Source organism: Atractosteus spatula, unplaced genomic scaffold, assembly GCF_055471065.1.
Source record: "Atractosteus spatula isolate fAtrSpa1 unplaced genomic scaffold, fAtrSpa1.hap1 Scaffold_95, whole genome shotgun sequence".
Taxonomy (NCBI): Eukaryota; Metazoa; Chordata; class Actinopteri; order Semionotiformes; family Lepisosteidae; genus Atractosteus; species Atractosteus spatula.
The window spans coordinates 123380-133663 of NW_028296929.1; positions in this window are offsets into that span (position 1 = coordinate 123380).

Genomic DNA, 10284 nt, shown 5'->3' on the forward strand with positions numbered 1-10284 from the left:
GAACCTGCACTACAGCGACCATAGTACAGTATGGAGACCAAGACCTTTTACGGGAAGAGACGGGGTGCTTCTGCCGCCCCAGCTTCCAAAGAGCGAAGGGTAAGCAAATACAGCAGACTTCATCTGAAATACGCGATTACAGCGCATATTACAAGGTATTATTGCCGTTTTGAATTTTAAATTCAATTATAATTATTTCTTCGTAGCCTGTTCTTCAAGAAAACACCGCACGGGCAAAACGATCTACCACCAGGACAGTAAAAAAGAAAGCGGTAAGACGGAAAAAAAGAAAAGTTTATTTTGACGTCTGTTCCGCGACTGATGAATACTACTGTGTGACTTTATTTCTTACATGAATTATGTTATTTTGCCACAGGCCGTGGGTCTCTGCTCTCGGCCACTGGCCAGGGTGCCAACCTGTAGAAGCAGCACCTGTATGGAGACATTTCGGCTGCAGCGGGAGCAGTACGATGCATTACTGGGGAGGATTGGGAGGCTAGAGACACTCCTGAAAATGCAGAGGAAGGAGACAGTATGTTCCAGCAGTCAAACAGTTGAGCAGCTGTCTCCCGAAAAGTGCCTCTCCCCGCCGCGTAGGTTGCAATGCCTGGCGGAAGCTCTGCCCCCCGCAGAGCACACACCGCCTCAGGACACTCCATCCCGGCCTCTCAGTTCACCACCGCGCAGGAATCTGTTGATGCTGTCCCCGCCGCCTATCTCCCCCCAGGAAGCACAGCGGAATTCACAGACGCCAGTGGGACGAATAATTCTCCCAGATGTCCAACTGCTACCCATCACCCAGGAGATGGAGGGGGGGTTGTACTTGCAGTGCATCGGCATAGACGGGAAAGCAAGAGCCGACCGCTACGCCGCCCTCGTGTTTCGAAATCTTGTGACTTTTGAAATTTACTGGGGGTGGACCACGTCTGTAAATTTCGATGGGTCCAGAGGCAAAAGTGCCTTGCCTTGCAATCTCCAGGAAACCATTAGTACGATGGTGAATCGGAGATTCTCAACCCTTGCTGCGTACGACTGGAAAAGAATTCGTGATCGGATCAACGAAATGCTTCGTAGCAGGAGGCGGTCTTTTCCTCTTGTCTAACAGTCTGTCCACAAACAAAACATTCCTGTTAGACAAGAGGAATTGAAAAAAAACAATTTTGTCAATGAAAACCGGTGTGTGTGTCTCTCCCTGCTGGATGTCCCTCTCACAAACTGCTGAATGAATAAAATAATTTTATTGAAAATGCGCTTGCGATTGTCTGGTCTTTAAATTCTTGAGATACGCGATTCCATATTATATTCCCTTTTAATCAAATTCTAAAAGTATGCTTGTTGACTCCGGTATCGCATTAGTTAAAGACTTCGATGCTTAAAATGTTTAGGGAGAAATGGAATACTGGTGTGTATGTTTTCTTTAAAGTACCGAGACCAGCCATATACTGTATGTTTAAGTTCCAAAATTAATATTGTTTATGGACTTCACACGCGTTGCAGTATGCTCCTATTCTTTTTATGCTCAGGCACTAAGTAAAAGGAGATGCTTCATATTGCTTGACTAATTTTAAAAACTAAGTTATAAATGCAGACGCTCCCTCGGTGCGCTGCTCTGGTGCGCCGGCTCTTACACAGTGCCTGTCTGCCGTAAGCGTTACAATATACATACCCAACACTGCTTGTACCCATCTGTCATGCAAATAAAACACCTTGAATTGAATTGAGGGGAGAGGGGGGGAATACTAAAGCCAATACTGCCGACGTGGTAATGCGTTGGTTTAACAGTCCGGGTGTGGCAGGCTTCCAATGTCAACTCGACTCGATTGGAAGACACTGAACGTATTTTAGCCCTAAATGAATTAATAGCAAACATGGTTTACATAAAATACATTTTTCCAAGAAAGTTTATAATAATACGATCTATAGTTGAAATCTGAGCCTACTTTAAAAATAAAGGAAAAGCATTTTCAGAGAGCAATCACGCTGTGTTTATGTAGAAAAAGTGATTAGGTTTATGAGCAATCTAATTACCTATTCGCTTAAAACGCTATATAAAATAAAGTTTATTTAGAGATGAATGATCAGTGTCGCAGTTTAAATAATAGGAGTCAGGAAACTAACACACAGCGCCACCGGATTTAATAACGCAATAAAAACGCTATAAAATAATGTGACTAGGCACAGAAAAAGTTTACAGCACAGTACAATAATAAATGCTGACCATGACTTTAGAAGCATAAATTACCTTACACTCAATTTAAACACAAGCTGTCTTTCTGTATGAACCTCTAAGCTGGTTCATACAGAAAATGTAGAAATGCATTAGCCTGATTATGATTAAAAAACACATAATTAAACACGCGTTTGCGATTTAAATCAGAACACGATTTAAATCAATATAAATGTTTATATTGTAACGCATACTGTCCAGCCTCCATTTCTCCATAAAAATTTACTCTGTTGCACACACACACACAATAGAAGCAGGAACCGCTGTCAGAAGGGAAGATATGTTCAAAATATCGCAAATATCGATCATGTTGCGATATTTTCAAATATAAAAGTCAATTGATTGTCCATAATATCGCTATTCTATTTTTTCGAAGAAATGTTTGTTAACAGAAAAGCCCAGCACCAGCTGAATTCAAACACACAACCTGCCAGTTGGTAGTCACGCACCTAGACCAGTCGGCTACAAGACAGCTCACATGAACAGGCAGGCAAAACAGCCCTACACAGCCCTGTCGCAGCACACGAATACCGTTATTAAATTCTTTAGATACGCGATTCCATATTATATTAGCAGAAAAGCTTAAAACTACCACTTTTTCACACGCTATTTCACATGCTAGTTAAATACTTCGATGCTTAAAATCGTTAGGGAGAAATGGAATACCGGTGTGTATTTTTCCTTTAAAGTGCCGATTCCTGGAATCTGACTGGCTGACACCCCTCTGAAGTGGTTCCATAAAATCTGGTATACGGAAAAGAAAGCGTTGATAAATACAAGTGTCTTTTAAAACACTCTTTGCTGTGCTCTTGAGGATCCTTGTGATATTTTAAGCTCTAGTTGAATGATAGGTGTCGCATTTTAAATCATTTTCGTAGTTAGAAATTATGAAACGCCCTGTTAAAAGCAAGGAAGTTTTTATGCCCGTTGAAGTAAAACAAAATGCCTGACAAAGTATGGCTTGGACAGATTCCAAGTGCTTGTACAAATGTGCTAAAGAAATTATACTTTGAGTATACAGCTTGTCCAAAGTCATCCATTATTAATACTATTAGTAATATCTTCAGTAAAGGCTTTGATGCATAAATATTTCTGATAAAGGTAGGTTGTGTACTTTTGTCCAACTGAGCAATCTTGCTTTCATAAAATATACCAACATTTTAATGACTGATGATTAACGTGCTGTAATACACAGTTCAAAATTAAAGGCTCAAATGCTGTACATGAGAGGTTAAGCTCCCCCTGGCGGTTTTACAAGGCAACGCCGGATAGTTAACCACGTGACACCACGTAAACTGCGTCATACCGCGTGAAACTGCGACACGCCCACCGGGGTATGCCGCGAAATACCTCACGCATTTTGAATGGCTGCATCTGTAGACGAAGGAAGCTCTCTTATCTTGGGCTGCTGACTCCTGGATTTAAAGCGCTCTGGGTGCCAGCTAAGTCTCTAACAAGCACACTATAAAGACAGGAATTACACTTTGCTCACGTCACGCATGGAATGGCGAGGCTACTTGTTCCAATATTATCTAGTCTCACCTCATATGGTGCCGATTCCTGGTTTTCATTTAAGAAAGAGCACTGCAAACACCGTAAACTGTGCAAAACGTGTGATGAAAGAAGTCTTTTCCCCCCTTTGTCTAAAGCAGAACACAGCGGAGTCATGCCGAGGGTTGTGAGATCAAGATTTCAGCGGAGCACTGTCGTCTACGTCTTTAGCTACATGATTTGCACATCCTCTTGTACACGGAAAGCAGATTGAGATCCTCTGACATGAAAAGTGCCAGATAAAAGCTATTTATCATCCTTTCTCTTAGTGCTGGAGCTATCGCACGTAAATGAGGCAACTTGCAAGGCGAGCAGGCTCGGTGCACCCCGAACGCAGATGTCTCAGAGCAGTTGAGACGTGTCCAAGTGGCTTTCAAAGGATGGCACTTTGCTGGCGCCGTGGCTTAGTTGGCTAAAGCGCCTGTCTAGTAAACAGGAGATCCTGGGTCCGATTCCCAGCGGTGCCTTTCTTCCTGTCTTACTGTACAGAATTTATCCTTATGGGCAAATCCCATGCCTTTTAATTCAGGTGAATGCAAGTGTTCGTTTCCTTTCTGGAACAACTTGTTTTGAAAGAAATCTATACAGCTTGCGAAAGATGAAACACAAATCTTGCTTATCAGTGAAGAAGAGGTACTCCCAGCAGGCCAGCTAATACCAGCAGTGTTTTTTTTTCACCCTAACCCAGAGAATGGAGAAAAGCGAGGAGCCTGTGGCTCTGCAGTGTAATCAGTTCGCGAGTTCGGCGTTTAGCTGAAAGAGTGGTAAATGCAGCTCACCCCAGCCCATCCTTATTCTTTTAAAGAGGATAAAAAATTAACTTCGCCGCCATTACTACCAGCTCTAAAAGACTGCCATGGGCACGGAAAAAAACACACTACAGATGACTGTTCTGGAACCGAAGCAGAGATTCCTTTAGGAACCAACTGATAAAGCTCAGCCAGTGAATACTGTTAACAGAATGTGAAAGCACGATCAACTTTGTAACTGCAACCACAGGAAAAACAGCAAGAAGCAGGCTCCATTCCCCATTTAAATCTGTCGTGCGAGGCATGCTTCTTGAACGCATGAAGTAAATCCCACGATCGCTTTTGAACTTGGACAAAGTACTTCCAAAGGAGCGCTATGCGCAAAGATTTAACAAGCTCAACCCCCGCCAACGATTTGGTGTGAAGAAGCAGAACATTCAAGTTTCACAGACAGAAGCGGCACGCCAGCACAGCCAACATTAAAACGGAGGGCACACTACGATTTGCATTGACACAAAAGTGATCTGGGCAGATGTCGTTCCCTGCATAACGCAAAAAGTGGCAAAGCGCTTTTGGGTTGAGAGGACGCAAGAAGGTTTTTGTTTTGTGCCTTGATGTCAAGCTGAGAAAGTATCTTTAAACACTTTGCTTAGTTTCTCGAGAGACTGCCAAAAAGCGGTTCCCTCCCTTTCGTCTGAAGTCAGCTGAAAGGGGGTCCCGACAGAAGCACCTGGCAGCGGTGGGATTCAAACCCACGCCCCCGAAGAGACTAGAGCTTTAATCCATCGACTTAGACCGCTCGGCCACGCTACCCGCTGTGCATTGTCTCTTTGTCTCATTACTTGCTCGGAGGAGGTCGGGTGGGTTTTGCTCTTGTCGCCCGACTTAGTGGCGTTATGACCGTGGAACCGACTGCACCTGCTTTTTCTGAGATGCTTCCCCTCTCATGGCGAGATCTCGACTTCTTTAACACCTCTGGATAAAGATCTGCTGTGGAGCAGGTTTCAGACCTTTGCGTACAGCACCCTTGATGTCATTTTATTTTTACAGCAGCCGCATCCGGAAAGTTGTGTCTTTTACGTTTTATTTGAACAACAAAACTACATACAATACAAACAAGAGCACATATAACGTATCAAGAAAATCGTCAGGGGCACATGCTATAATACAATTACACTTTATGAAAAACGATTACACAAGGTAAATAAAGATAAGGTCCGCACAGCTTGTTCTTACATTTCGAAAGAGTCCGTAAATACCCCTTTACGTCTATTTTGAACTGTTCAAACGTAGGACTCTTCCCAGACCATTTCACTTTATACCACATTCTTAAACAAGGATGCATCTCCTGTTTTAGAACTATTTTGGGTGGTATAGCTTATACAACACAGCTACAGTATTCTAATCGTGGACTGCAGATCTGTGCTATAGTTCAGTCGAATTCGAAGGATCCAGCAATCGTACTGGATTTGACTGCGATTCTGAAATGTCTCTTGCAAAGGTATTCGGGTTTGCTTGAACCTTTAAAAAAAGTGATCTGAAACTACCCAGCTTACAATCTCTGAGGTAGTTGTCACTAAACACGGACGTGATGTGCCACACATGTGCCGTGTGCCTTTACTTTTGTAAAAAACTGGTATAGGGAAAATTAAAGTCGAAACCCAAAACAGTAACATACTTAAGAGTAAATGCCTCCTAATAGCTAGCAAGCGCTCCTAGTTAGTAAAGTTGTTTGTGTCCCTGCCTGTCACGCGGGAAACTGGGGTTTGATTACCGACGGGGAGACAGCTAGTTTTTTATGATCAGATTCCAATCTTTAATGCTGTGTGTGAGAGTTTACGTAACCTTCCTTTTCTCACATTTTCTGACGACTATTCCGAAGGAGCGCCCTTTCAACTCCTAATACTTTTAAAAAATTCTACCTGCATGTTTGATTATTTTTGTTTCATTTAGAAAAAGTTCAATATTGATCATAACTAAAGAAAATAATGATCAGAAACAAAAACAAAATGTTGAAGATGCGACTCAATCTTGAATCAGAGCTGGGTGACACGGGCTTCTGTTCTGATATGGTTGTACGAGAAACAGGAGGAATCTTTTCTCTCCTATGGAGCATGAGCTGAATCAGGAATGAGACATTTCGTGTGTTTGTGCATATGTCAACGCATGACCTACATCGTAAAACTAAAACTAAATTAAAAACTAACATTAAGTTTTCAGAGACATTCATTTATATACAAAAAAGAGATAGACAAAGCAATAATTCTACATTAACTTGTCCTGCACTGATCAGACTAATTGAAATGGTCTGATTCAGAGCCTGTGCAGCTCGTGCTAATACAACATTTTCCTTTGATTTCCTTTGAGGGCGGAGTTGTCTTTAAAATCTGGATTAAATAAAAAGGAGTGACGTCAGTGTAAAACAGCTTTCCTTCTTGGGGAACAACGGTTGTGTTCCATATTTCTAATTATTTTGGTTTCAAGATAGCAATTTAGTATGAAACATAAAAGCCAGCTGGATAAAGCTGTTACACATCATTTACAATGGTCTTTCAACTAATAGCCCGTGCAGGGATCAAACCCCAGCTGTTGGTACGAGTTGCGTAAGGCTCTGCAACATGCAGATGAGAAACTAACCTCCGCTTCTTCATTATATACACAGTGAGCTATATATGCGGGCTTACTGCCCCCTACGGGCTCTGTATTTGATTGCGGTACAAGACTGGCCGTGGAGAAATGAAGTGAAGAGGGTGTGTTCATTAAAAGGCTCATAGCATCCCTGGATGGTCTCAAACCACCACCCTTTTGGTTAACAACCGAGCCACAAAGACTCATGTACAGCTTAACACTTCTCGGTCTCGGTGTAAGTGATACACTCGGTAAAATTTCTGGAGAATCATTTGTTTTTAAAGGAAAATCGCCAACAGCGGCCGAGATCTATTGGAGTTTTTTCATTCTATACTGCAATTTCTGAAGGGTACCCTGTGAAAATACGAATTTTGACGAGAAGGGATGGACATATAAGGTCAGTAGGCTTGGGGAATTGGACCTTATGGTGAAGGCTGCGGGCTCGGCATCAGCAGAACCTGATCAATATCGGTTGACTCCGATATACTTTGACAACTTAACTTCTGGATTTAGAGACATTTACCTTAGTGTCGGTATACTAAGATGTTTTGGTAACGAGGAAGGAGGGACAAAGCAAATTGGCAGAATGTGTGCTATTTTGTTGACTACAAGTCCTCACATGCCAGAGGGTCAATATTAAAAAAAAACGTAACAGTATAATCTCTTGTACTTCACAATTTAATAGTGTCTGTTACATTGTGTCTCACACCTCAGTGTCAGAATTGTGAGACGAGTTTGTAATCAGGAGGGAGGGCCATAGCAATTCAGCAGAAATTGCATTCACCTTTTCCCAATGCATTCTCACATGCCATTTTCTCACATGCCATGCTCAGAGGGTCATATTTTTAAAATGGTATCATAAAATGTCCTGAAGTTCAGGATTTTGACAGTCTGTTATATTGTGTCTCACACCTTGATGTCAGAAATATGAGACGATTTTAAAATCAGGAGGGAGGGCCCTAGCAATATAGCAAACATTGCATTTACCATTTGACAATGTATTCTCTCATGCCATGTTCAGAGGGTCGTATTTAAAAAACGGTACAGTACAATGTCCTGAAGTTCAGGATTTTGATAGTCTTTTCCATTGTCTCTCACACATCTGTGTCAGAATTTTTAGACATTTTTATAACCAGGAGGTAGGTTCGATCACCCTCTGCTCATCCTCAATAACCATATAGTCTCATATGCCATGTTCTAAATGTCCCATTTAAAACTGCTATATTAAAATTTCTTGTAAAATGCAAGAGTTTGAGACTTTTTATGATCAGAAGGCAAGGTCGTGGAAAATATGCAGAAAGTGCCAGTGAATTTACGTTTTGCCTTTGTCTTATTTACTCGTGGTATAACATGCCAGTTTGTTTTATTGTGAGTTGTGTTTCTGAAATGTGTTTCATACAAAAATGCAATTTGGACAGTCTCTACTTACATATTCCCCTTTACTAAGGAAATGTACAGTAATACATCCGGATAAGTATTTTTAAAAATGACTGTAGAGAGCCATCTTCAGGCGAAAGACGACATAACATCACAACAGCAGCATTTAAGATTGAACGAAAAACGCAAAGCAGCAGCTGGCGAATAAGAAGCCAACTTCAGCCTCGTTAATGCAATAGCATTAGGTGAGGCGGAAAAATATTTCTTGCTCTGAATCTTATTATTTTTATAGGAGGTGTTCTAGGACTTCTTGCCTCAGAAAAAAAAAACTGCCAGTACATCACTTATTTCTACTCCATCAATAGCAGCAGTGTTATCAGTACTGAGCCCTAAATGTAGGTCCTATCATCATATAAAAAGTCGAAAGTATCGACTGCATTCAAGTGATAAAATGTATCTTCTATGAGAGTTATATCTTTATCCAAAATACACCGGAAACAAATTTGCACGTTTTTTGGGGGGGATCCTGAAGACTGAGACTCAAAACTTTTTTTTCCTTCTTTCCAGGAGGAAGGATTATTCAGATGCAAACATTGTCCCAAAATCAATGTACTCTCCATTGATATTCAAATTCTCAAATTCTTCATCTGAACGTCGATATTGAAATATGATATCGTACAAATTGTGGTTTTCTTTTTAAAGCAAATTTTATGCTTTAAATTAAATAAATTGTATTTATTATGAATGTGCCGGAATTTTTTCAGTACTTTAGAGGGTTCTGCCATTTTAGATGTTATGCTGTTCCTGTCTGATTTATCAAATGTGTCATTTAAATCTCCAGTCATTTCTATATCAGTCTGAAGGCCTTGCAGTAAAGATTGCAATTCATCCAAAAATGCCAATTTTCCCACTGGTGATACATACAAGGAAATGAATGTATATTTTCCCCCCAAATCAACAAATTTAAGATCAAATACCTCCCTCATCTGCAGGTGGAGATAATAATGTCAGAATAAATACAGGTTTAAAAGTCAGGAGCATTGATAGTCCTATTTTAAAATGACACTAAAATGCTCACAATATATTAAAAAGCTCTGTAAAATGCAAAAATAATAAAAAAAATATTAAAACAAGGTAAAAAGAAATAATACACAGTTATAAAGCTCAGGAATTATCAATGTGAAGTTACAATGGGTTGATTGTGTTTCATGTGATTTAAAAAATAAAATGTTTGCAAAAAATCCACTTACAATATGCTAAAAATGGCAAGAATACTTAACCTTTTACTACCAGTGACATATTTAGCCAATGTCCACCTGGAATTTCCTCCCCCTTAAACATTTGTTATATCTCTGCAGCAGAACATAGCAGGAGCCTGGTTCAGGTCTTAAACTGAAGCTAGCCCCCTTGGCTTTGAGTGTGAATAGTCAAATTTCTTATATTTCTTAATGTGTCCACTCAGCAGACAAACATATGAAAATAAAACAAAAAAAACAGCTGGCGAACATTTTTTTTTGGTCTTCAGAGGTCAGAGTTTTCAACTATATGCATGTCAAGGGCCTGGGAATGATTTGAAAACCTTGTTCTAGGTGGCTACTAGCTTGGATAAAAATTTGGGACAAATGGATCAATTAGAAAAAATTCTACATCATGTTTTGTGAAGACTGGACCTGGAATGAAATTTCACGCCTATAATAAAAAATCATAAAAATATTGAAAATAATAAGAATAAAAACCATTGCAATTGCTATA